The 27,307-nt window shown below is 35.6% G+C and overlaps 1 long non-coding RNA gene across 3 annotated transcripts in view; it reads left to right on the top strand.

The window, feature by feature from the left end:
• LOC104005809 (uncharacterized) overlaps positions 1 to 27,307 on the top strand; it is a 557,346-nt gene that overhangs the window by 189,886 nt on the left and 340,153 nt on the right. For 2 of the 3 annotated variants that reach the window (XR_010155847.1, XR_010155846.1), the window contains one exon: positions 16,956 to 17,008. This is a non-coding gene — a long non-coding RNA (uncharacterized LOC104005809). Of the gene's footprint in view, positions 1 to 4,065; positions 4,196 to 6,606; positions 6,733 to 16,955; positions 17,009 to 27,307 lie in introns of all 3 variants that reach the window. The other variant, XR_010155845.1, reaches the window with a different exon arrangement.

Here is a 27,307-nt window from a genome sequence, read left to right as displayed (position 1 = left end):
GCCTAGAATCAGCAAATACTTATTCTGGTGGCTTCTAACATAAACACTAAAGACCAACAAAAATTGATATTTGAAATGATGTGAATTTTTTAAAACATTCAGTTATATTTTACCATGCATTTTATGAAACCAGTGATCCTCTCAGTTTTGGAGCACTAGTAAACTGGTGTGTATTTTCTCTTAAACCCTGGAGACAATCAATAGGAAAGTGTACTTGATGCTTAATCAAGTTGTGCTCTAATCTAGTGCATATGAGCTGTCGTGTTATCCTGTATACCAGTCACCAGCTTCGGTTTCTGAGAAAGAATACACAGAGTACACAAACAAATATATAGGTCTTATTTTTGTAAGGTCCTCTTACCTGAGCCTCACAGGCTTTCCTTTCCTGGTAATCTAAATGGAACATAACTTCTTTATAACTCAAGCTTACATTATCTCAGTGCTTCTTCATCTTTGAGGTATCCCTGTATACTCAAGGATTTTCTACACATGGAAGACATACTTCTACTAAATATGAGAAAGAGACCAAGCAAGTGAAAGAATTCTCTTAGTATTTTTAAGTTTCACATTTTGTTCAGTAATTGTCATCTTTATCATTGTTTAGCCTTAGTCTTAGAGTTAAAGGAAATTCACATTAATTCAGTCTTTTTTATAACTGTGTCTTCATTTATTTCTTGAGTAGCTAAAATTTACTCTTCTATATTCTGAGTTCTTGCATGTTTAAAAAGTTTGTTGCCTTCACTGTTGCATGAGAATTCGGGTGTGTATAAAATTATTGTCACACATTCTCTTCTTTTGAGAACATTGTAGACGTTACTCCATGGTCTTCTAGTGTTCCTGTGAAACTTTCAGAGACTAGCCTGATGATTTACCATTAATAAGTATGGTTATCTTTATACTTACACATTTACAGTATCAATTAAAAAGTATTAGTATACTCTTTCTTTATCTTGAAGTCCAGTTACTTTATTATCTTAATACCAATAATTCTCTATTCATTTTCCCCCAACACATGCTGTGTTCTTTCTGTTTTTAGATGTATCATTATAATGTTGTATATTTCTGAGAAGTTTTCTTTATTATATTTTAAAATATTTGTTGTGTTTTATCATTGTCATTATCACATTTAGGAGAACAATTTATATGTATATTGGTTTGTTTGCCTTCTATAGTAATCACTTTTTCTCTAGTCTCTTTAACTTCATTTCCATTTAATTTTGCTTGCTGTTTTCAATATTATTCTCCACGTTCCTTGCAGCATTTTGTACTGTGTGATTCTGCTAATGTGTCCTGCATTTCTATAGCGATCTTACTTTCTATTCCACTTTCCTAAGTTGTTTCAGTTCATATCTCCCGCCTTTGTCTGTAAACTCTCATATTTCATGACCTTTGGACCTTTTTTTTTGAGTGATTGCTTTATATAGACAATAATTTCATTAAGTATTTTTTTATTTTTGACAATATTTTTGGTTATGTACTCTGTGGCAAAATTATTTTGGTTAATGTTCTTTGCTGTTTGAGTTTTCTATTTCTTTCCTTATTCATGTGTCATAAATAAGCAACTGCAGGTATCCCTACATTTATGTTGTGATCTTTTGCTCTGTCCCACCGACTAAATGCTTTCTGAAAATACGGCATGTCATTAGGATAGTTTTTCAGCCTTAAATGCCCTGATTTGTTATTGCCATATTGGTTCATAGAAGCTCCCATGCTTAGCCCACACATCCTGATGCTTCAATCAAGGGATGTTACATTGCATTGCCTACTTTGGAAATATTGCCAGATTAGTCTGAACTCTGCAACCATAGCCATCTTCCTCTGATTATTTCCATTATATTGATGGAAATAATAAATTCTCTGAATGAGAATTCTCTGAATTACAATATTCTCTGAATTTGCTCATATTATTGTTATTCTAACTCATAAATGCATCTTCTAGGTTTATTAAAAGTAAATTTTTCTTTACATTTCATATTCTCTTTATTTTCTAGTATAGTACCATTTCTTTGTGTTAAACAGGAGGATAAAGATGTGATTTTTAAAACACAATTTTCATAGTGTTATCCAAAAGCATTGGAAAACCATTATAAAGTTGAATTAATTTTGTGTAAATAACATTATTTCTATTCTTAAACACATAAGCCCTCTGTGATAGGAAACATCACAACGTACACTTACAAAGCATAAGCTCCTACATAATAACCCAAATCCATTTGTTCATTTAACAAAGGAGAATGATATCTAGAAAGCTCTAAAGAGATTATGAAAGTGAAACAAATTAAGAATCTAATGTAATCCTGCCTGATATGGCTAACAATGGGAAAATCTTCTCAGTAATTAACCATGCTGGACTCAGACTTCCACAGTGTTTATAAAGATTCTTGGTTACAAAGGGTTTTATTCTGATGCATAAAGATTCTCCACAAATCTTTTATGATGAGCTAATGTTAAATACTCAAATTTGCTGAGAAGTGGATTTTTTTTTTCAGCATCATCAGGGATCTGCCCACGAATAAAATCCTATAAAAATAATATCTGAAGCAGCAGTTTGCAGAGGGAAAATTGGGGAGGTTTTTAGAAATAAACCTATGTTTTTAGAGGAAGGATTTGTTTGAATTACAAGTAAATTTGACACTGTGACGATGAGCTTATTTGAGGGTATGAGACAGTGCCTTCCAGATTCCTGTGGTTCAGGATTCTGCTTGGTTCAAATTCCTGCTCCTCCTATAGGAACTATGGAGCTGCCTATTTAAATGCTTATTATAAATGCAAAGGAGGTAATGAATCTGATATATACTATGTATAACAATATTAAAACACCGTTAATTATGCTTGAAATTATTATTTAGTTTCACCATCCTATGACCAAGAACATTTTTTCCGTATCATTCTGGTGGTAACCAATCTAGTTTTAAAGGGACTAAAAATATATTTTCTGAATTTAAAATAAATGATTAAACTTGTAAAAACCAAAAAGACACTTCTGTAGAGGGCAACTCATTTAGACTGTCAGGATTTTCAAAATAAATCTTTACCCGGGATTCTGTCCTCTTCATTGATGTTAAATTTTTTTGTGTGGTTTTACATTTTTGTCCCTCAAGACTTTTATGCTGTGTGAGTTTGTTTCACCAGTTTGTATTTTTCATATTAAATATGTTGTCTTAGGTTTTCAAAAGGTTACTAATTTAGCTTTTCTCCAATTGTTGGATACTTTTTCATTCTAAAAATATATTTTATAGAATATACAGTGGCTCGATAATGCTTTCAATTAGATAGAGAGTAAAAGGGGCTAAAAGGGTGCCCATATTTAATAACAACACAAAACCCAACTATATATATTTGAGGCCTATATATTTCAAGAACACTTTATCTTTCCTATCTTTTGAAGTTCATTTTTTCCTGACCTTACTGTGATAAGATTTTTTCTATTTTTACTCCTTCTTTGTAGTCTGCCCTACTTTATCACTCATTTTTGTCTGTATGTTCCTAAGAACCCTATCACCAACCTCAGCCATCACCTGCAAGACTAGAAGGAAAAGTACCAGCCATTTCTTTGTACCCCTGTAGTGCTTAGTACAGTGCTAGTTCAAACAAAGTGCCATATAAACATACATGTGCTTTTGATCACTTGATCATAACTTTACCAGTGATGGGAAACTTTTAATGGGTTCATGTTTCTGATATGTTTCCTTCTGCTCCCCCAGCTTTATTATACACAGGATTGACTCCTCTTCTTTATCCCTCTCCATTTATAGCTGCTTTTCTGCTGTCTGCCCAACTCCTTTAGACTATTTGAATTCACCACAATCTCATATAGTCTTCTTTTATAAGGTTCCCAGGCCACCAAAATCTATTTTGTTTGAAAATTATTTTTGCCTATGCTATTGCTTCTTTGGGGTCGTTACTCACATTTTGTTTTTACACCATAGTGGTTTTAAAGTAAAAATAATGTAAAAAATCCATATTCTTCTAAAAACTCTAGCCCATTTTGGATTCTCAACATATGCACAGATGGATTGTCTTGAATGACCCATGCATCCTTTTCCTCCCTTTTCCTTATAACAGTGTTGGTGCTAATTCCTCTAGTTGCTAACACCAAAGCAACAACATTGCTAACCATGCCTACTAAAGATTCTGCTGTTGTTCCTGGTCTATGCTGAAATTCCACATCAAGGACCCTGACATCTACATCAAGGTCAGTCTCTGGAATCTTTCATGAAACATTGGTGCAATTTCCTATTGTTGCCCCAATGATTAGCCCACATCTGCCATTATTGCAGAAACTAGAACCATTGTAGTGAACGACTTGTTCTTGCACATTGTTTTTACTCTTTTAGGTTTTACTTACTCTTATATTGCAAACTGCTTGGCTTAGAAACCTACTTTTGCAGTCTAGCCTAAAAGACAGCCTGAGTAATAAACACCAAGATATTCTCAGAATCACCCTGACAATTACTCTATTTCTAGTCTAATTCTGTGTCAAAATGTAACCATACTGAAAGGATAATGGTCTAAATATAATTTCTCCTTTAAAAATCTATTATTGAGATAACATAATGTTGTAAAATTAGAAATTTACAATTCATTTCTAAACATAAATGATGAAGCACCACTTTCATCAATAATTTTTCGGTGTACACTTCCTCTTCATTTAGAATATAGGATTAGAGTCAAAGAATCTACCCCCTTTTAGACTCATCTATGCTTAATATGCAACTCTGAAAACAGGAAGTATGCTATAAATGGTGAAGACAACCTTCCCTTTTAGATGCAGATACTTATTTGAAATATGTTAGTATGGTCTAAGCATTTCACTTGTTGAGTACCTTAGTCTATTAGTTTGTCACATTCACTGCTGATGCATTAATGTAAATTCCTTCATGTATAAGAAAGAAAATTTGAGTGCTTTTCTCTGCTTATTGTAAGGTAGAGAAAAAGGAGAGGTGGCTCATGAAAGAAAATTTGAGTGCTTTTCTCTCCTTATTGTAGGGTAGAGAAAAAAGAGAGGTGGCTCAAATACCAGTAAGAGAGAATGGTGACCAAGTGCTCATAATATTAAAAGTTGGGGGACATAAACTCCAAAGAAAAAGAAAAGCTGTGTCATTCTGTCTTGCTTATGTTTCTTTAAGAATTAGATAGATCATCACCTGCATTAAGTTTCAACAAACTGTTACCTTGAATGTATTACAGTAAAGAAGAAAGATAATTTTCAGAGATTTTGCTTAAGCTCCTCAAAGGATGCTAACTCTTTGAGTAATGGCTGATGTTAATAATTGTCACTGGTAATAATGCTCCCTAAGAAATATGAGATTCAGAAACAATTATGAATATGAACATAGCCTTTTAGATATTTAATTATGTAATTACAGAACGCTAATTTTTTGCCTTGTGAAATCTCTAGTTAAATGTTTACTAAAGTGTGGTCATTAGGTTGCAAGTTCATAGAGAAATATCAGGTATCTCATAATCAAATATCTTTGATAAATTAGTATTAAATAAAATTAAATGGGTGTTCATATTGTAGGGGCTTTTCAGAGTGTTTATTATGTAAATAAAGATATACATGACCAAAGGAGGGACTTTATGAACCAAAGACTGGTTCAGCTGCATGGAAGAGAAACTCAATTACACTGGCTTACCCAAAGAGAGATTTTGTTTTCTTTACCCTATGAACAGAAGTCCAGGGAAAAATAATTCAGGGCTGGTTCAACAGCTTGATTAAGTGGTCATATCCTGAGCTCTTTCCATTTTCCTGCTCAGCTAATGTTTTAGGTGACTTTCAACCTAAAGTTCTTAGGAAGACTCCCACATCTATTGCCATTGTGTTACAATTGCTTATGTAGGGATTTCACCCAGAAGGTTTTTGCTTAAATTTCATAGCCAGAACTCAGTTACTTGATCCTTCTTCTGAACTTTTTCAGAAACCCATGCTTCAGAAAGTCCAAAATTATGTGCAAGTGAGATTTTAAACCAGGGACATTTTGTCACTCTGAACCAAATCAGGATTTTGCTGGTGAGGAAGTTGTGGGGGATGGATATTGGGAGGCAAATAGAAGTGTTTGTCATGTAGCATTCTTTAATTTTATCCTCGGCCTTCTCCTCCTCCCGAAATTTTTAATGGATTATCTGACAGGACATACTGATTCTAGTCTAACTCTTCAGATATACATTTTAAAAAAAACCCAAATACATTAAAAATACTTGCTTAAGTTCACATGCTTCCATTAGTTTCATTTTAAATAGAATTACAGATAATTTGAAGTAAATGTCTAAGAAAATAACAAGGAGATGAAGATTAATGTGTCTCAACAAGTTTGTAAACATTTATTACAGGTGTTTCATTGTTAGCCACTTTAGTTCTCTCTATTTTACTTCACGATTTCTAGTTTAAAAAATTATCTTAGCATTTATCTTCATTTGCAAATTGAGAGGTTTAGTTATTGAGATCATCATCAGAAGGAAAAATTTTAGAGCTTCAAGCAGACATTTTTAATGTGGGCCATTTTTCTCTGATGTCAATTTTATCTTGAGTACTTTATTACATATGCATGCTACAAGTGACAGATAGTTTTAATATCACAATGACTAATCGAATATTTTTCTTAGGTTCTCCTGCAGAGAAGAATATCATGTGAAATATTGATAAAGTTCTTCCAAGAACAGCATAATTGTTGCGATGCTTAAAGAAGTCTTTAAAACTAAGATTGTATTTTCTCTGGCTAAACAGCAAAGGTACTATATTTTACAGGCGAAGATTGAAATACTTTATTGATTTTGTTATGGGAAAATCATCTCATGAAATTTCTGCGTTAATCAAAAAAGGGTCTTTCCAATGGCCTTGGTCCTCATGGAATTAGGTCATAGTTGACTAAATAAGATTAAATTTGTCAATGACTCCAATTTGGGAGCTAGTGACTTAGAAATGTATATTAAAATCATAACTTCTGCACTTTTTTTAAAAAAAAGTAGTTAAAATATAGACTACATTCAGCAGAAACAAGTGGAGTGTACTTTACGTAGGGAAGAAAAAATTGATAAAAATATCAATACCAGATTGCTTCTGGTATTATTTCTTAATTTTTCTATGTAAATTTGCCCTCATTCTCACAGAGAAATTATTAAGGAAAGTATACTTAAAGAATAGAACAACAAGTGTTCTAAAATTATACATTCGCATACTCAAAAAGTATTTATTGAAGGACAGCTATTGCCAAGCACTGCTCTACACACCAGGGAAGACAGCAATGAACAAAGTTGACTAGTCCCTGTTCTTTTGGAGCTTAAGCTGTAGCCAGGGGAAACAAGTAATAAGCAAATCAATACATCAGTGATCAGCTGCATTAAACAAAAGAAGAGAGTGGAGAAACCACAAGTGACTGGGGACAGGGTCTGGAAACACTTCATGGGGTTTAGCTGAATGGGCTGCTAGTTACACTGGCTTTACCTGCCTTTTACTGGCCTAATCTACATGTGTCATTGAATAAACATCCTTGTTCTCTAGCCCAGGACATCATTGTTCTAATTGCTCTCATTCTCCCAGAGCCACAGTGTAATAGAGTAAAAATTGGCAATTAATTGGAGTAAGAAGACTTGGATTCACATCTTAACTTCACAATTATCTTAGTTTTTGTATCTCAAAAATTACTTCATGCAATTCCATTGAGTAAAGTGACAGAATGTGTATTCAAAAGTTATAAACAGAAAAAGTTCTATTCAAACATCTTTGCTCTCCCAAGAATAAAAGTACATTTGCTGTTCATTCTTTCACTGATGTACTCACTCACTAAACACTAGTTGACTTGGGTAAGATATAATTCCTACTGTTAAAGATCTTTCAAGTGGGAAAAACAAACAAACAAATAAACCTGCCTAACATCTTTTATTGTAAGAAAAGAAATAGACATGCTACGAGTGTGGCCTGGAAGGAATATGAACATTCCCTCCTCATTCTTCCTGTCGTTGGTACACCAAGCACAGTTTTTCCTCTCTTCTGCCCCTTTTCAAAGCAAGAACGAGTTTTAAAAACTGGAAGATCCTTATGTGCAAACAACTCACAGAGGAAAGGAAGGAAGAACTGTTCCCTTGTTGTCTCTATGGAAACACCACCATAATTCTAGCCACTTGTGAGGTGCCTGGGCAGAGGGCAGGAACTTGGATACCTTGTGTAGGAATGAAGACTAAAAAAAGATGAAAGCTCCATGAGGAAAAGTAGAACTGAACACAGTCAGTGAACAAACCATCACTTTTACATAAAATTCACTATCATATCTTTCCTTTATCCTAAGTAGTATTTGCAAAGCCTCTTCTGTTACTTCTACCTAAATATATGTGTGTATGTGTGTGTGTGTCTGTCTTTGTGTACATACACATTATTTTTAATATGAACACTCTAACAACAAAAGTAAGTTTAAAATTTGGCTTCTTCTCAAGAGTCCTTTCACCAACCTAAGAGATCTACCATCTAACAGGAATGATTACTTAAACTTTTTGTTTTAAGAATTTATTAAGATTTTTACAGTTTATAGACATATTTTCTTTTAAAAACACAAATATAGATAATGAAATAGTTAAATAATGTCAACAACTAGAAAATTCATTTTCTGACAAGGCACTTAGAAACACCCATCAACCGGCCAGGCACGGTGGCTCACGCCTGTAATCCCAGCTCTTTGGGAGGCCGAGGTGGGCGGATCACGAGGTCAGGAGATTGAGACCATCCTGGCTAACATGGTGAAACCCCATCTCTACTAAAAATACAAAAAATTAGCCGGGCGTTGGGGCGGGCGCCTGTAGTCCCAGCTATTCGGAAGGCTGAGGCGGGAGAATGGCGTGAACCCAGGAGGCGGATCTTGCAGTGAGCCAAGATCGCGCCACTGCACTCCAGCCTGGGCGACAGAGAGAGACTCCTTCTCAGAAAAGAAAAAGAAAAAGAAAAAGAAACACCCATCAACCTTATTGCCTGTATGTGGATAACACCCAAATAATAACTGTCCGCCTCCAATCCATCTTCTGCACATCTCTCACACTCCTAACTGCAAGCTGCACATCCATATTTGGGGATCCCACTGGTATCACACATTTCATTTGCTTTAAATGGAATTCATTTCTCTTCTAAAACTTGATCTTTATTCTGAACTTTTTTAGAAACCCATGCTTAAAATTTTTATTTTAATTTTTTTCTTTATTTCTTCTAAAAAAAAAGCAGGGTACTTGTGCAGAACGTGCAGGTTTGTTACCTATGTATACGTGTGCCATGGTGGTTTGGTGCACCTATTGACCCGTCGTCTAAGTTCCCTCCCCTCACCCCCGACAGGCACTGGTGTGTGTTGTTCTGCTCTCTGTGTCCATGTGTTCTCATTGTTCGACTCCCACTTATGAGTGAGAACATGTGGTGTTTGGTTTTTTGTTCCTGTGTTAGTGTGCTGAGGATGATTGGCATCCAGCTTCATCCATGTCCCTGCAAAGGACATGATCTCATTCACTTTTATGACTGCATAGTATTCCATGGTGTATATGTGCCACATTTTCTTTATCCAGTCTATCATGGATGGGCATTTAGGTTGGTTCCAAGTCTTTGCTATTGTAAATAGTGCTGCAGTAAATATACCTGTGCATGTGTCTTTATAGTAGAATGATTTATATTCCTTTGGGTATATAATCGTAATGGGATTGCTGGGTCAAATTATATTTCTGGTTCTAGATCCTTGAGGAATCACCACACTGTCTTCTACAATGGTTGAACTAATTTACATTCCCACCTACAGTGTAAAAGCATTCCTATTTCTCCACAGCCTCGCCAACATCTATTGTTTCTTGAATTTTTCATAATTGCCATTCTGACTGGTGTGAGATGGTATCTCATTGTGATTTTGATTTGCATTTCTCTGATGGTCAGTGATGTTGAGCTTTTTTCATGTTTGTTGGCCATGTAAATATCTTATTTTGAGAAGTGTCTGTTCATATCCTTTGCCCACTTTTTGATGTTTTTTTTTCTTGTAAATTTGTTTAAGTTCCTTGTAGATACTGGATATTAGAACTTTGTCACATGGGTGGATTGCAAAAATTATCTCCCATTCTGTAGGTTGCTTGTTCACCCTGATGATAGTTTCTTTTGCTGTGCAGAGCTCTTTAGTTTAATTGGATCCCATTTGTCAATTTTGGCTTTCGTTGTGGTTACTTTTGGCATTTTCATCATGAAGTCTTTGCCCATGCCTATATCCTGAATGGTATTACCTAGTTTTTCTTTTAGTGCTTTTATGGTTTAGATTTTTACATTTAAGTCTTTAATCCATCTTGAGTTAATTTTTGTATAAGGTATAAGGAAAGGGTCCAGTTTCTGTTTTCTGCATATGGCTAGCCAGTTTTCCCAGCACCATTTATTGAATAGGAGATCCTTTTCCCATTGCTTGTTTTTGTCAGGTTTGTTGAAGATCAGATGGTTGTTGATATGTGATGTTATTTCTGAGGCCTCTATTCTGTTCCATTGGTCTATTATGTCTATTTTGGTACCAGTACCATGCTGTTTTGGTTACTGTAGCCTTGTAGTACTGTTTGAAGTCAGTGTGATGCCTCCAGATTTGTTCTTTTTACTTAGGATTGTCTTGGCTATAAGTGGTCTTCTTTGGTTCCATATGAAATTTAAAGTAGTTTTTTCTAATTCTGTGAAGAATGTCAATGGTAGTTTTATGGGAATAGCATTAAATCTATAAATTACTTTGGGCAGTAAGGCCATTTTCATGATATTGATTCTTCCTATCCATGTTCCATTTGTTTGTGTCCTCTCTTATTTCCTTGAGCAGTGGTTTGTAGTTCTCCTTGAAGAGGTCCTTCACATCCCTTGTTAGCTGTATTCCTAGATATTTTATTCTCTTTGTAGCAATTGTGTGCTTCCTTCCTCTCTGTGGATCATGCCAGCCTCCTAGTCAGTTCTGATGAGAGAACCTGGCTACCTTGGTTGCCGGTGAAGGATTCACACACTTACTACGGTTCTTTCGATGGGAGCTTCCAAATACCACTGTTTCTAGTTGGCCCTCTTGGCCCCACCCCCTAAAACTTCAGGATTATTTTAAACTAGTCTCTTTCATTTTTCATTCATCACCGGTATCTTCATCCTATTTCTACTTGTGTTACTCCCACCATCATCCCCTATGTATGTTTACTGCCACTATCTCATGAGTTCCACTAAGACTGTTACCACCAGTTTCCCTGCCTCCCATCTCCCACCTACCAAATGTAGCTTCTGGAGCATACTCCTGATTGTATCGACTCCAAAGATGTTGAAAGCTTTCCTATTGCTCACTACCGAGTGATTCTCAACATAATGCTCATTTGCAATCAATCATGCATTTTGCACTAATAATCATTTTTTTAAAGTTTTAAAGGTATTTACTGTTTAAAAAATTTAGATGATCCAAGATTGGCTTACAGAAATGTCATTCTCACTTACTTGCATTCCAATATGTTGTTTTGAGTAGGGAAAAGAAGGTTAAAATATCCACTGACACATGGGGATTAGACATAACCTACTTACAGGAGTGTGTCACACATATGGATGTCTTTATCCATGTAGAATAATGGATGTCCTTATCCATGAGTTTGAAACTTCAGTTTCAAACATTTCAGGGGCTGGGGAGAAAGCTAAGGATTATTTAACTGTTTTTGATCCACCTTCTTTGCATGTCTTATATGGTTGGCCTAGCAACTCACTTTGGAATATAGGAGAGGTCACACCTATTGTTTTAGGGAAATCAAAGTGAGACAAATAGAGGTTCATTTTAACACCTTCTTTCACTGAAAGCCGATCTATAAATTATGTGAGGATGTAAAATACTCTCTGGAATTCCCAAATCTCTGGCTATGGACAGTATAAATTTCCCACTGAAGCAGTTGCTGGGGCACGTTTCCCCACTGACCCTAGTGTTTGGCTCTGAATGTGACATTCTTGTATTTCTTTACTCCCTGAGACTTTGGCTGTACCACTATGCAGAAATGAACTAAGTGCTATCTTTTGAAAGGTCTGTTTATAAGGTTGGCCCTTGGCTGGTGTCTGGGAACTTGGATTTCAAGAGGATTCCCACCATTCCCAGAACACATAAGAGTAGCTCACTATGACTAAACTGTTTGTTCAAACAATTCATTTGTACTGAACATTTGCTTTTGTTCTGGGAGTCTGGAATTTTGATCTGTGCCTGGTAGATATTATCTATGTTAAAATAAAAGCTTTAGAGGAATTAAATTTAGCAGAGTTTATTTGAGCAAAGAATGATATATGAATCAGGCAGTACCCTGAACCAGTAAAGGTTCAGAGAGCTCCACTCAGTAGTGTGAGCAGTGAGCTTTTATAGACCAGACACAGAAGAAAACTAGAGAATTCATTTGATCAGCTACAGCAAGGTATCTGCCTTATATGGGCATGTTGTGATAAGTTGGCAGGCTGTAATTCACTGAGCTTGGCTGCTGTGATTGGCTAAGATTCAGCTATTTGTTACAAGAATATACTCTCAAGTTAGGCTTTCAGTTTAAGTAGTAAACTAGGTTGCAGTTGGTACATAGAGACTCAAGGTACAGAGGCAGGCTTGGGCCAAATTTAATTTAATTTAATGCCTATGTGACCAGCTCTCCAACAAAATTCTGGGTGCTAAGGCTCTAACAAAGTTCCCTAGTTAGCAACATTTCACATATGTTGTCACAGTTCACAGATGAGGGGAATTAAATGCATCTTATGCAACTTCACTGGGATAGGACTCTTGTAAGATTGCACCTATTTTTTCCTGAACTTTGCCCATGTGCCCTTTCTTTTTGTTGGTCTTGCCCTAAATTCTTCTGCTACAATAAACCTTAGCCATGAGTATGACTATACACTAAGTCCTGTGAGTTTTTCTAGTGAATTATTAAACCTGGGAGTGGCCTTAGGGAAGCTCCACTCCCAACATAGTCACTATTGCCAGTTCTTTTGAGAATCATAGTGTTCTTGCTGAAATAATCTTAGAAATGTGCTTTGTTTTTTCAAATATTTCAAATTTACCTATCACAAAATCATAATCTCAGCCAAGAAAAATTAAAGTGATATAGGTTTCAAATCTCTGTGTCACCATGTTTTCCTTCATAGCACAGAGGACCATCTCATTTATATTTATTGAGTGCCTCTATGAGTAGTCACTTTTGGCCTTTCTCTATGTAATGAATAATTTGGCTTTGCCCAAAGATAGGTCTGGCCTTTTCCTTAGGCTTCTGGGAGATAATTTATGTCATGACCTCTTATGAGTCTCTTTGTTTGGGCAGGGGCTGGTCACATCAGAAAGAACAACCATGTGATTTAAGGTAGGGTCTTTGGGACAGGTAGTATCAGTTGACCTGGAGGCTGAGTTCAACCAGAAGGGCAATCAATCAATCAATCAATCATGTCTACATAATGAAGCTCCAATAAAAACTCTGGACACTGAGCTTGGGTGAGCTTCTGTGGTTGGCAATATTTCTTGTGTACTGTCACACTCAATCCTGGGAGGGTCACCTGTTCTAGCCCCACAGAGGACACCAAAAGCTGCTTGCTAGGAACTCTCCCAGACTCTACGTATCTCTTCCTTTGGCTGATTTTGATCTGTGTTCTTTCCCTATAACAAACTGTATCTGTGAGTATAATAGCTTCCAGTAAGCTCTGTGAGTCCCTTTAGCAAATTATCAAATTTGAGGGTCATATGGGGCGCCCCCGAACTTATAGTTGATGTCAAAAGTGGATGTTTTGAGGACCATGCCCTCAAACATCACAGTTTGGCTGGCTCTGAGTACCCCCTTTCCCCTTTCCTTGACTTTGTTTTGGTAATTGCCAACTGCTGAGGCCAACTTCATCTACTTGCTATTTTGTGAATATTTCTTTATGTGTTCCACTTGTATTATAAGACAAGATAAAGGTGGGGCAGGGGCAGTTTGAAATGTGATGGTAAGAAGCATGTGCACAATACTCATAAAAAACTAGCTACCAACAGGGGGCATGGGCATAAACAAGCTCTCACATTACAGATGGCACTATAGCTGTGATTCCCCAACCCTGGAATGGAAAGAAGTTCTAGGACCACTACTCTAAACAATATATTGCACTAGAGTATTCTTCTTGTTTGGTCAACAGTGGACCCTCATATGTCGAGTACATTTTGATTTATCTGAGGCAGAGGAAAATCCAAAATTCTAAATTTTTAAGTCTCACATATTTTGGGACAAATAATAATTTTTCCCCCACTTTGTTTCCTTAGAGATGCCTATGATAACTGTAAGCAAAATGTTTCATGGCCACTGAGGCAGCATCACGATGGCACACTGACCTAACAAATAAGTGAAACAATATATCCTGTTAACATGATATTTTGGATCAAAATTGTGTTAAAGTATGTGCATTGCAAAAACATATTAATCTTTTTCTTTAAGGCAGGGTTCTTGTTTTAAACTTAAATACCTTTAAAAGTGTTTATTTTCTAAATATAACCCCTAAACAGGGTTTCCATAAAACAATATACTGAAGAGTAGAATTAGAAACCCAAAGTTTGTTGCCCTAGCATCTCTTTAAAAACTGGGAAAGAGAAGAATTTCATAAACTTCTGTTTTCTCTGTCCATAATCAAGAATTTTAAGGTTAAGAACACCTAAGAAATAAAAAGGAGAATCCAGTGTCTAGATCTTCTCTGAAGTAAAAAATTTCAGGCTCTAAATTTGCTGATATAAATAGTCATAGAGAAGAATAATTTTCAAACACCTCTGTGCTTTTTTTTATATCCAGTCAGTACATTCCAGCTTCTGGATAGTTTTCATCTTCCAACCAGCATGCTCCTCAGAAAGTATAAGCATGTGTGCAAGAGGAGATCAGAGAATGAGCTCAAAAGAAATGATTTTATTTCCTATCTGGGTTTTTCAGAAGAGAAAGGTATATGGGTGGGAAAAAGAAAAAAGGGATGGAAAGTGGGGAGATATTTCTCCAATGATAGCATGGACAGAAGCAATTATTTCTGTTCAAAGATGATGATGACAAGATGAACTATGTTTATGTTTTAATAAACCTAGTTGGGCTAATCTAATTTTTATTAATTTAACCTTAATCTTCAAAATGGTCTCTATAGTTTATTAGATGATTGCTATTGTAGATTTAATCTCCCCCTCCCCCCATTTTGATCTTACCATCTGTATGGTGAAGTGAAAACAATGGGAAGCCAGATATGTTTCTGTCTAAGCTCGTTTAACTCTTCCTAAGGCTCTCTTATTCTTTAGCTGTTAGGAAAGCCTTAACTACTACATTCCCACTTATTCCTCTGACTTTACTCGGACATGCCTCAAGCCACCATTCGTTTTTGCCTCTCCTGTTCGTAAATATCTACTTCTTCAGTTTCCTTTTCCATCTTTACTCTTCATGTCCGTATGTCAAAATAACATAAGCTCCATAAGGGCAAGGACTTTCTTGCCATGTTTTCTTGCCATATTCATTGCCATATTTTCAGTGCCTAGAATGGTGTCTGACATATGGTAGGAGCAAAAAAACTTTTTGTTGAATTAATGAGTATTTCCACCATAATTTTCTTAAAAAGCTAATGTCTTTGATCTTCATTGTAATAAGGCAAACAGATTATTACCATAGTCATTGCATCATTCAAGTAGTGAATACGTTGTTGATGAGCTGGGCTCCACTAGAATCTGACTTTGAAGTACAACTTTCCAAAAACACATCATATTGAATACATTTAGTAATCTAAATCCAATCAATGATGTAGAGGCAGCCTTGAAAGAGACTTTCCCCGAAACGTGCTGAGGTTTCAAAACCACTTCTTTTGCTTATAGATCTTCCATTCATTTAAGAGAACTTCTTATTACTGGAAAGTTGGATGGATTGGAATGAAGTATAGCATAGTCTCCTCAATATATTTTAATAGGCTAGGAAAGCAAACTACATGTTTATACTTTAAATATATATGTGTAGAATCATCTGACAGAATCAGTGTCTCAGTGTTATGGGAGTCCCTCTTGAGACTCTGATATCACAATGCTGTGGCATTTCTTATTTCTCTTGGGAAGAATATGGTATTAATAAGCTGTGACTAATAATCAAGCTGCAAAAAGACTGCTGTGCCCTTGACCTATTCATTTCCCACAAGATAAATTATACATATTGTAACAATGAAAGAAGACAAATTACATATATTGCAAATTCATGTAAGAAATCTCTCCTTGTCTAGCAATTATATTTGCTGCTTGACGCTTCTTTTGGAGAATAGGAAAAAAATCTTGTCTTTTGGTGTTCAAATGAGGTTAAGGATGTTGTGACTCGTGACTCAATGTCACCATTTAACCTACCTCAAATGAACTAAGAACTATAATTGGATGTCACTTGGGACCTTGGTTTCTCCTCCAAGGAAAGTAATAAAACAAGATAGAACATATTACCCCATTGAAATAATTGCTTGGTAATGCCCCATAAACTTGTCTGAGTTGCAGATGAGGCCCTCTGTTTTTGCCCAAAGACCAAGTAAGCTAGATAAATTTGCTGTCCAGGCTACTTGAACTTTTGAAGAATTATCACATTTGCCAGAGGACTATAAGTAGTACATGTAGTATCTGGCTTTCGCTTAGGATTTTCTTTATCAGGCAATAAAGAAGTAGTAAAACCTTTGTGAATAGTCTCTATCTCTTAATGTCTACAACTTTTATCCCACTGTAATGGAGCTAAACAAAGTAAGGTCTGGTCAGAGAAATGTCAGCCCTTAATTTATGGAGGTTTTAAGATACTAAAAGAACTTTTTACCTCCCCTTGTAAATTATATGTAGACATTAAAGCATTATATGTTGTATTGTAATGTGCTGTTCTGAGCCCTGGGCTGCCTACCCAACACCTCCATATGGAGATATCTCAATCTTAACAAATGTAAAATGAAGATTTTTAATAGTATTATTAATAATTAACATTGTTTATTTATCTTCTAGGTATGTGAGATTCTGAAAGAGGTATATTAAAGTCTCAGCATGAAAGCATAAAGGTATTTTATCATATTTTTGTGATAAATATTTCTGATATTCATTTAACCTGAGTTGAGTGACCATGTTGTTTGATGCATGAACTTATAACTGCTATATTTGCTTCATAACGATGCTTTTAATCATACATATTGTCTTTTGGTCCTACTAAGTTCCTTATCCTTGTATTTCACCCTGAATGATGTTCCTGCAACTCCTGATTTTTTAATTTGAATGTTTTAGCATCCCTTTGACCATCTCCATGTTTTCTAATTTTATTTATAGCATTATGATTATTGAAAATAATCGATAACTTTTTAAAATCCTTTAAAAATTTTTTAAAAATTTGTCATTCTGCTCTTCCATAAGAGGATTATATTAATTTGCTTTACTGTATAAAGTAGTACACTTGATTTTACTCCATTAATCTTTCATAGTAATAATATTTTAGTTTGTTTTTTCTTTATACTTTTTAGGAATGTGATTAAAATTATGAAACATTTTGTAAATGTATGTATCATTCATGCTAAGGGTTCGTGCCAATCTCCTCTGTATTCCAGTCTTGCCATATAAGTGCAAAAGTGTACATGGGTGATTTCTTCTAGTTCCCCTTTTCAGAATTAAATTCTTGATCTCCCTTCTCAGGACTGTTCTGATCTTCTTCTCTAGCCAGAAACTCTGGGGTCAGCTCTCCTTCTTGCCTCTTCCTCACAATTACTTCCAACCTTTCAGTAAGTCCTGTCAATTCTGTCTCCAGAATATCTGTTCCCCTCTTTCCATATCCACAACTATCACTCTAGTCTGAACAATATTTACCTGGATAATGTAGTAATCTCAACTGATTTCCCTATTTCCAATAAAGAAAGAGACTAGGTAATACTTGGCATATTCTTGTAAGAAATTCCTCTTTGTGTTTGTCTTGTTCCTCACCAACTCATTTTTCCACAAAACCTTTAAAAAATACAAAACTTGTCATATTGTTTACTCTGCCCAAAGTCCTTCAGTTTCCCATTCCACGTAGAATACAATTTCAAAGCCTTTATTAATGGCTCTTACCACACTGGTTCGATGGAATTGGTTTCATCATTTTTCTCCCTGAATTGAGAAAGCATATTTGTTGACTACAATCTTTATTATTAAGAAAAAGCCTTAAAAGTTCTGGTTCCCTAAAAACTTTGTATTCTCTTAGAAGAAAAGAGAATATTATCTAACAATTAAAAGACCCATTAGTTTCAGAAGTAGTTGACTTCACACTTAATAGAGTAGATGGGACAAAAATTAAGGATAACAGGAACTTGTTTGGCTAGCAAATACATGCCTGACTTTACTCTCTTTTCTATCAACAAAATAGAAGACAGAGAAGTCAAATACTTATATCCTAACCTAGTAACTTTTGTAACTAGAGGGTGGCTGCATGATATAGTTTTAGCTAATGAAACCTAAGTGAACATATGCTGGGAGAAGCATACATTTTTCTGATAAAAATATTAGTCACAAGCAGCCAGTGTTACTACCTTAACCCTACCCTTTGAAGGTGTAGCCTGGAGCTATGGAAGCCATCTTGGAATTGTGGAGGAGGGCTGAACCACCCTGGCATTAATGAACCATTAAACCAACATCAGCAGCTGCCTAACTCCAGACTTCTAGTTATGCAAACACAAATTATTCTTTTTAAAAAGCACTGTTTTCTTTTATATGCAACCAAAGGCATTCCTACAGTAATGTGAGAATAGAACTGAAACAAAACCTCTGATAGGCAGTAGATTTCAACATTCAGATGAAGATTCAACCATATAATGTTTGATCCTTTACTATTCTGCATTTTCCAAATATTTTAGTGTAGTTTTAAATTTTAATATTTTCATATATATTTTTTTCATACTATAAACTTACAAATAGGAACACCTGAAAAGGCTAATTACTTTCACTTCTTCTACACTTATTTGTGAATTTTGAATAAACATTTTTAATTTTAATAATTTTTAGTCTTTGCCAGCATTAATCAGATGGACTGAAGCATAAGTCACCATAGTGTCTGTGGGAGTAAAAAATAAAATTAAAAATCAAAAAATTAAAAGTCTATTAATGAAAAGTCATAAGTTGGTGTACGTGAAATTGAAATACAATTAAGCTTTCAAATGATGTTCGTTGTCAATTAGTATCACTTATGCTTCTACAGTTATTAAAGCTTAAAACTGCATCGTGACTTCTGGGAGACCCTGATACCAGGCACTGTAGTAAGCACTAGGATAAAAAGGCAAATCACACAGACATAGTTTCTAAGTTTAAGAAGTTAAAAATCTGATATAAAGGCTCTTTATCCTGATAGCACACTAAATTACAGGAAAAAATTAAAAATAACACCACACACGCAGTTTCCAATCCCAACCCCAGGATTTCTGATCGCATTGGTCTGAGATGGGCCATAGGCATCAGCATTTTTTAACTCTCCTGTAATCCTAATGTTCTCCTAGAATTGAGAGCCACTGATTTAGTGTGTGAGCATTCATATTCATTTCCAACCAAACCTATGCCAACAAGCCTTTTCCAAGGTGGCTTCCTTTAAGAAGTAGAATAAAATAGAATGAATGCATTAGAGAAACCTGACCAGCATACTAGGTAGTAGGCATCCTTTTGCACTCACGACTTCAAAGTGGTAATTAATTACCATGTGTGGAATGTCCATAACATTCTTGTTCAAGATTTTTCTGGGTAAGCAATGGGTGGCCTTTGCCTGTTTAAGTTCGTGTTTAAAATCATTCTGAAATGCAGTGGTCCACACAATGTTGTTTGTAATAAACCCTCTCCTTGAAGGATGAAGATAGTCAGTCCTCAGAAATACAGTCTTGTTACTGGCTTAGTGCATACCATATGCGCCTCCATTTTTAAAACTGGAACACAAGACAATGGTTAATTAAAGATTTCTATTATTATATTTCATTTATTTGAGGTTGTTTTCTATATTGCATTATGTGCTTGAGAAAGAAAAAGGCACAGGGTAAAAAACATTTTATATTTACTCTCCTCAAGTTATTTAGAAACAAATAAGAGATGGGCAATGACAAAAATAATAAGTAGATTTTTAAAAATATCTCAGTTGTTTTATGTGAGGAGAGTTGTTTTTGCAGTAAGTATCCATTGAGCACCTGCTTGGTGCTAAGTATTTTTCTGGACACAGGAGGAACAACACAGAAGGGGGTCTTTTGTTGGGAAACCTGTAGTCTAATGAGGTAGTTCCATTTTGTCAGAATATTTTGCTTAAGATACATAATTGCTCTATGAAATATATTTTTTATAAAGAGTTCTTGATTTTTTATGAATTTTTTTAGAATATTTTTTTATTTCAAAACAACAGGGATTCATTTTGTTTTTGAGGTAAAGTTGACCATGCTTTCTGACTAACAAAAAATTAAAAAGTACAGAGGCAAAAAAAAAGGAAAAGTTTAAAGTTTAAATGAAAAAAATCTCATAATCCTAGAATTAACCACGGGTAACTGCAGCCTTGAACTCTTGGGCTCAAGTGATCCTCTTGGTTCAGTCTCCTGGCTGAGGTGCCCATCACCATGCCTGGCTATATTATTAATTTTTTTTTAATGAGAGATTTGGTCTTACTATGTTGCCTAAGCTGGTCTCCAACTCCTGGCCTCAAGTGATCTTCCCACCTCCTCCTCCCAAAGTGCTGGGTTTACAAGTGTGAGATGCCATAAAGAAAATGATCAAGGAATTAGAAAATAGACATAATCTGGTATTAGTGATGGATGGGTGAAAATCCTTTTATTTTAGGAAGTGTTCCGATTGCATCTTGTCACAGCAGCTGAAAGAAATTATAGCTGGAGGTAAGTCACGATGTCAGGCAGTGGCAATGTTTGATACCGGTAACACTCTGATAGATTATATGAGTAGCCTTCAAACTGGAGAACATTAGTGTCTGCGGAGTGCACGAAGACTTTCCAAAGGTACAGACAGTTTTAAGGGAACTCAGTGTTCTGAATCTTAACTTTCATGGATACACTTTCCTGAAGCTGATCTGCCTAAGTAATGTCAAGATGGGAGGTCAGTTCTTTTTCTTTCACATTTGTTCTTCACCTACTTTACTCCCACCCAAACTGAATCTTTTTTGGGAATGAAAAGCCTTCAGGGTCTCAGATAACAGGAAAACTTTGTGTAAAATGGTATCTTTAAATGTTCTTTAATCAAGACATCCTAAGAAAAGACTTATCTTTCCTTTTTTTTTTTTTAAATTTAGTCTTTGTGGTAAGCATAGCCCTAAGGTGGTTTTCAAGATTCCTAGTTTCTGATGGTGTCTCAGTCCCGCACCTTGTATAATCCTCTCCCTTTGGAAGTAGGCAGGAACTGTGAATATAATGGAATAGCCACTCCAAAGATTACATTACATCACGTAAGCCTCTGTCTTAGATGGGAGGGATTCTCCTCTTGGCTGTCAGCTGCCGTATTGTGAGAGGGATCTGTGAAAGGGCCAAGGAACAAGGAACCCTGGGGTCCCCCAGGACCTAACAGTGGGCCCTGGCTGATAGCCAACAACAAAGCTCTGAAGCTGCAAGAAACTGAATTCTGCGAAGATGACCCTGAGGTTGAGAAAGTATCACTGCCTGGCTGATATCTCATTTGATTCCTGCACTTATGACAAACTGACCCAGCCAGGAGTTCTGATTCACAGAAATTGTGAGATAATAAATACATGTTGTTCTGAGCTGCTGCATTTGTGGTACTTTGTTACACAGCATAGACAATCAATGCAGTGTTCAACAAGTGTTTATCAAGCATGTACTATATTCAAGATACTGTGATACCACATTTAATCACACTTTCCAAATTCCCTTCCCTCATGTGGCTTACCTCTTAGGGGGTAGAATAACTATAAACAAAATTTAAATGTAAAATATCTAGAATGTTATAAAGTAATTATTGCCAAGGGGAAAAAAAAAGTAGGAAAATAGGAAATGACCTGTGTGATGGGCAGGGCTGGAGACAGGGAGGTGTAGAAGGCTTAGCTTTACAACAAAGAAGTAGCAGGGTCTTGTAAGAAGGAAGGTAAGTGGTGATGTTGAGGGGAGAGCATTCTCAGCAGAGGAAAAACCAGTGCACAGGCTCTTGGAGATGGGGACATGCGGGCCTGATGGAGCAATGGCAAAGGGGCCAGTGAGGTGCAGTGGAGTGAATGAGGACAAGAATAGGAGACAAGGCCAGGGAGGGAAAAGGAGGCTAGCTTCTGCATAGCCTTGAGGATCACTGTAAGTTTCTTGGCTTTCACTCAGAGTGAGATGGGAAGCCAAGGGAGATTTTTAAACAGGGGAGTGATACGATTTTCTTTTTCCTTTAACGGACTAGCCATTGCTGCTATGGAATGTGGGTATAGATTGAAAGGAAGCAGGGGTAAAAGCAGGGATAACATTTTGGATCCTATTAATAATCCAGGCAAGAGGGAACTGTGGCTGGATCAGGGTAATAGCAGAGGAAAAAGTTGCTAATTTCTAATCCTTTCTTTTCAGCATAATTGAAGGTGGGTATTCTTGACAGAGAATTAAAATCTCCTTCCATTTCCTCTACATACTTTTGTAAAGAAGTTTCTCAGGGTCAGGCGCGGTGGCTTAGGCCTGTAATCCCAGCACTTTGGGAGGCTGAGATGGGCAGATCACGAGGTCAGGAGATCGAGACCATCCTGGCTAACACAGTGAAACCCCATCTCTACTAAAAATACAAAAAATTAGCCGGGCGTGGTGGCAGGGACCTGTAGTCCTAGCTACTCGGGAGGCTGAGGCAGGAGAATGGCGTGAACCTGGGAGGCAGAGCTTGCAGTGAGCGGAGATCGCACCACTGCACTCCAGCCTGGGCGACAGAGCAAGACTCTGTCTCAAAAAAAAAAAAAAAAAAAAATCTGTAAAAATTGAACATGTAGAATTGAACTGATGCTGAAACCTAACCCCATTCTAGCAAAAGTAATACGGATACATGGATACATGAACTAATTACAACATTCTCAGCATTAAGAGATACATTTTTGTGTTTAATATTCCTATTGAAACTTTTAATACACTTTCATCATCTGTATAAATAATAATTGTAACAAAGAATGATAGGGTGATTAATTATAGGCCTTCAAGTATGAATAAATTCACTAGGAATATTACATGAAGACATACACACCTGTGGGGAAGTGAAATAGAAATTTGAGTACAAAGATTGAAGGGGATAGCGAAAGTTTTCGATTCCATGAAAAAATGTGGTGATTACTTTTAAAAATGGATAAGGAAACTCAACTGAGCCATTTCACGATGTATACGTATTTCGAAATGATATATTACACACATAAATATATACAATTTTTATATGTCAATTAAACGATCAAATAAGTAAAATGTGTTTAAAAATGAGAAAGACTGAGCATCAAATCAGTATGATATTTAGATTCTGTGAGACACATTCAAGCTGGCTGCCCCCAGACGCTAGTGGGCCTGGGCCCTGAGTAGAAATGAGGCCCACCTGCTGTAGGCTTAGGTATTCAGGAGTTACAAGTGTAGCTGAAAAACTGTTAGGAAAAATATGCTCTATTTTACCTTGAAAAATGTTCTCTCAATGTCACAGAATAACAAATGTGTAAATTTTTGGTTTTTATATGCCCTAAAAATGGCATAATGTTTGTGAGTGCTGAATTGCGTGCATTTGGGTATTCTTTTGGTGGACTACTTGTTTTTGGATACGTTAAGAGTAATGGGCTGGGCGCGGTGGGTCATGCCTGTAATTCCAGCACTTTGGAGGGCCAAGGCGGGCAGATCATGAGGTCAGCAGATCCAGACCATCCTGGCTAACATGGTGAAACCCCGTCTCTACTAAAAATACAAAAAATTAGCTAGGCGTGGTGGCGGGTGCCTGTAGTCCCAGCTACTCGGGAGGCTGAGGCAGGAGAATGGCGTGAACCTGGGAGGCGGAGCTTGCAATGAGCCCAGATCGCGCCACTGCACTCCAGCCTGGGCTACAGAGCGAGACTCCATCTCAAAAAAAAAAAAAAAAAAAAAAAAAAAAGGAATGACATATGTAATATATAAATGATTATATGTTCTTTCATAAATTTTATTTTTATTCTATTTAGTGGATAGCTAAATTATTTTGTCATAATCAAAATTTTCACATAATTTGTGTTTTAATGACAGTAATAATCTACAAAATTAAAAGCAAATTATAATTATAATCAAAGTGCACAAAACTGAACAATATGTTTATAAAGAATTATAGTAAATGCAAAACAATAATTTTTTAATGTTTTTGAAAAAAGTTACTTTTAAATCAAAATTACTTAATTTTTGAACACTGAATTTAACATTAAATATATTTATACAAAGAAAATTATTTGCAATTTTATTGTTAAATTTCCATCTAGTTGTGCGTGCAAAAGAGGTCTAAATATTCACATACATAAATATAGGGTAATAGGAATTGTTTATTATTGATAAATACTCCTCAGCTACTGTGTACAACTCTTGGCAAATATCATTTTAATCAGAAATTAGAGAGGCAAGAAAATGGGTATTTGACCTGGTAGGAAAAATTACTTTGTTATTTTAAGAACTTTGCATTCATGCCTCTGGCATAGGGATTTGATAAGTTAATCTATTTGTCTGTATCTTAAGCATTTCAAATATACCCTTCCCTCCAAAGCAGCATCTGACTCAGACCTCAGTGGCAGTACATCCTCTGGGCTTTTCTAACATTTACATGCACTTTCTTTTTGTGTGGAGGACTAGGGCAGGAGATGTGCAAAAGTGATTCCCTGGTGTTGAATGGCATTAGTATTGAAAGCAGATGTTTAGAGTTACAGGTCTTTCTGCATGAGTGTTAAATGCTATGCTCCTGGTAATAGAGGGTCCTGGGCATTTTTAAAATGAATTTATATGGTATGCCTTCACAGTGTGCAGGGTTCCTCTTGCTCAGGTCTAAGAATTCTACTTCACTTAAAAGATCATTTTAATTTTCAAATTTCAGTGTTTACTAATGTTAGAAAATATATTCCTTGCAACTGTTTAAATTTATGATAAACATTATAGGCTACAACTGAAAATGTGTTATAGGATACAAAGTTTTGCAAAATTATTTTAGAGCTAGTAGAGTTTGAAAATACTGGTTAAAAATCCTTATATGGTGCTAATTCAGTAGCCTTCCCACTTCTTACACTAATTATGTTTGTGCCTCTAATTTAAATGCATGAAATTAAATCCATTTGGTACATTTAGTTTCCCTTTTCCCTCTTCAGGCAGAGCTTTTTAGCCAGGATTGCTCATGACCTATGATTTTGGCTATAATTTGACCACCTCTAATTAAATCAGCTGTGTTCCGGATTTGATTCACATGGCAGAGACCTCTCCAGTACAAGAATGAACAAAGATTGAGTTACAAGTGTTTCTATTAATATAAGATATGAACTTCAAAGAGGTATTGTGCTGCCATAATCTTGAATTGGTCAGGGACAGCTCTGTGAAGGCACATAAAAGAAAAGGAACAAGTACTATACTAGAAAAAAAAAGGGAAAAGATTCCTGCTTAATAGATATTACTATTTAATGAGAGTGATCGCAGCTGCAGAGCAACAAAGTAGCTGCATAAACCTCATGGCCAAATTGTAAACACTCTCCAGAAACAGGAGTATTTCATCCAATTTTTCAACAGAAATCCTTAAAACAGGTGAGGAAAGGGAAGCATGGTACAAAATAGTGAGTAGTTAAGTGTATGGTCTCTAGAGTTGAACTATGTGGGTTCTCAGCCCAGCTCCACCACTAACTGGGAAAGTCACTTGCCCCGTCTGTGTCTCAGATTCCAAATCCATAAGACAGAAGCAATAATGCTAACTTTCCGCTGATGTTGTTAAGGTTACAGGAGATAATTATTGCTAGTCACTTTGATAGTGCCTGATACAATTAAAAACTTAAGTGACACTAGTTAGTATTATGAATAAAGTTTACTGGAGTCATTTTATGTTAACGTGTTTTTGAATATAACACGAGATAGTGTAATTCTCAATTAATCTACATCTATGGAGGGAAGGAGAGGTATTAATAACATACACTATCAGAAATTGGAAAAAAAGGCATTAATTTGTCTTTCCATTATTTCTGGAAATGTTTACCTATTTTTAAAAATAATTTTCTATGTTTTGTACTCATTCACAATTTAAAAAGCATTTATTTTATTATGAACACAGGAAAGTAATAAGCATAAAAAGTAATTCATTCCTAAAACTGAAACAACTCCACCCTCATTTGCCAATACTACCACTAACTCTTTAATATCCTATGAGTCTTCTGAAATTACATGCATTTGAGAACAAATGGTGGATACACCATGGTTACTTAATATTCATATGGATGCTCTAATTGAAGAGGAAAACAGTGAGATATCTGCAAAATACAATCAAGCAATTCTAGCACTTAAATTTAAAGTGAAAAGACACGAATGTTTTAGCAAAATAATATTAAAAACAACATGGGTTCATTTAGTAGCAATAATTTCCAAGTGTGCCTTGGTAGAATTATTACTCAACAGTCTTGTTTTATGATCTGAAGAGGGGAATTAAGGATATTTCAGTCCTGCTAAGCTGTTATTTTAATTTGATAATAAAATCTCTCATATATCTAAACTACAGAAAACATCACACATTTGTGTGCATACATGTGCACACTCACACACTTTTAAAAGCCAGACTACAAATTTTCAACTATAAATTTAAAGGACTACTTAAAATTTTCTAAAGAACTAAAGTTCTTTAGAAAGAACTTTAAAGGACTACTTAAACTTTCTAAAGAAAGTTTATAATATGACATTTTATATTGTATTACTTGGTTAAAACTCAGGAAATAATCACTAGATCTTTTCAAAAAACAATCCACATAAATGAGATAGAAGAAAAATTAGACTTGGAAATCCTAGTTTGAATTTTAGCTACGTTGGGAATACTAAACTCCTTTGCGAATAACTTGGTTTATAAGTGTAGGTATTTAATGTTGTTGTAAACTCTCTATGGAAAGTTTTTAAATCAAATGATTATATTTCACAAAGATGCATTGTAATATAATAATTTTCAGTAGAAATCCTAAGGTAGATAAATAGTTATTCTCATTTAGCAAATGCCCAGAAAGACATGGGAGAATTTAAATATCTTGACATGATGTAACACAGTCTACTAAAATGTTATGGTAGAATGTAGGACAACTAGCTACAGCCCTGATCTTTGAACAACAAAAGGGAATTTACTTCCTACCCTACAGCTGGCAATTCTGAGCCTCTTAAAATGAACATAATGTTAAAACTCCAAGG

The sequence above is a fragment of the Pan troglodytes genome, chromosome 2 (assembly GCF_028858775.2).
Source record: "Pan troglodytes isolate AG18354 chromosome 2, NHGRI_mPanTro3-v2.0_pri, whole genome shotgun sequence".
Taxonomy (NCBI): Eukaryota; Metazoa; Chordata; class Mammalia; order Primates; family Hominidae; genus Pan; species Pan troglodytes.
Note: the sequence above shows the minus strand (reverse complement) of the source record. Positions and strands in the feature narration are given on the sequence as shown.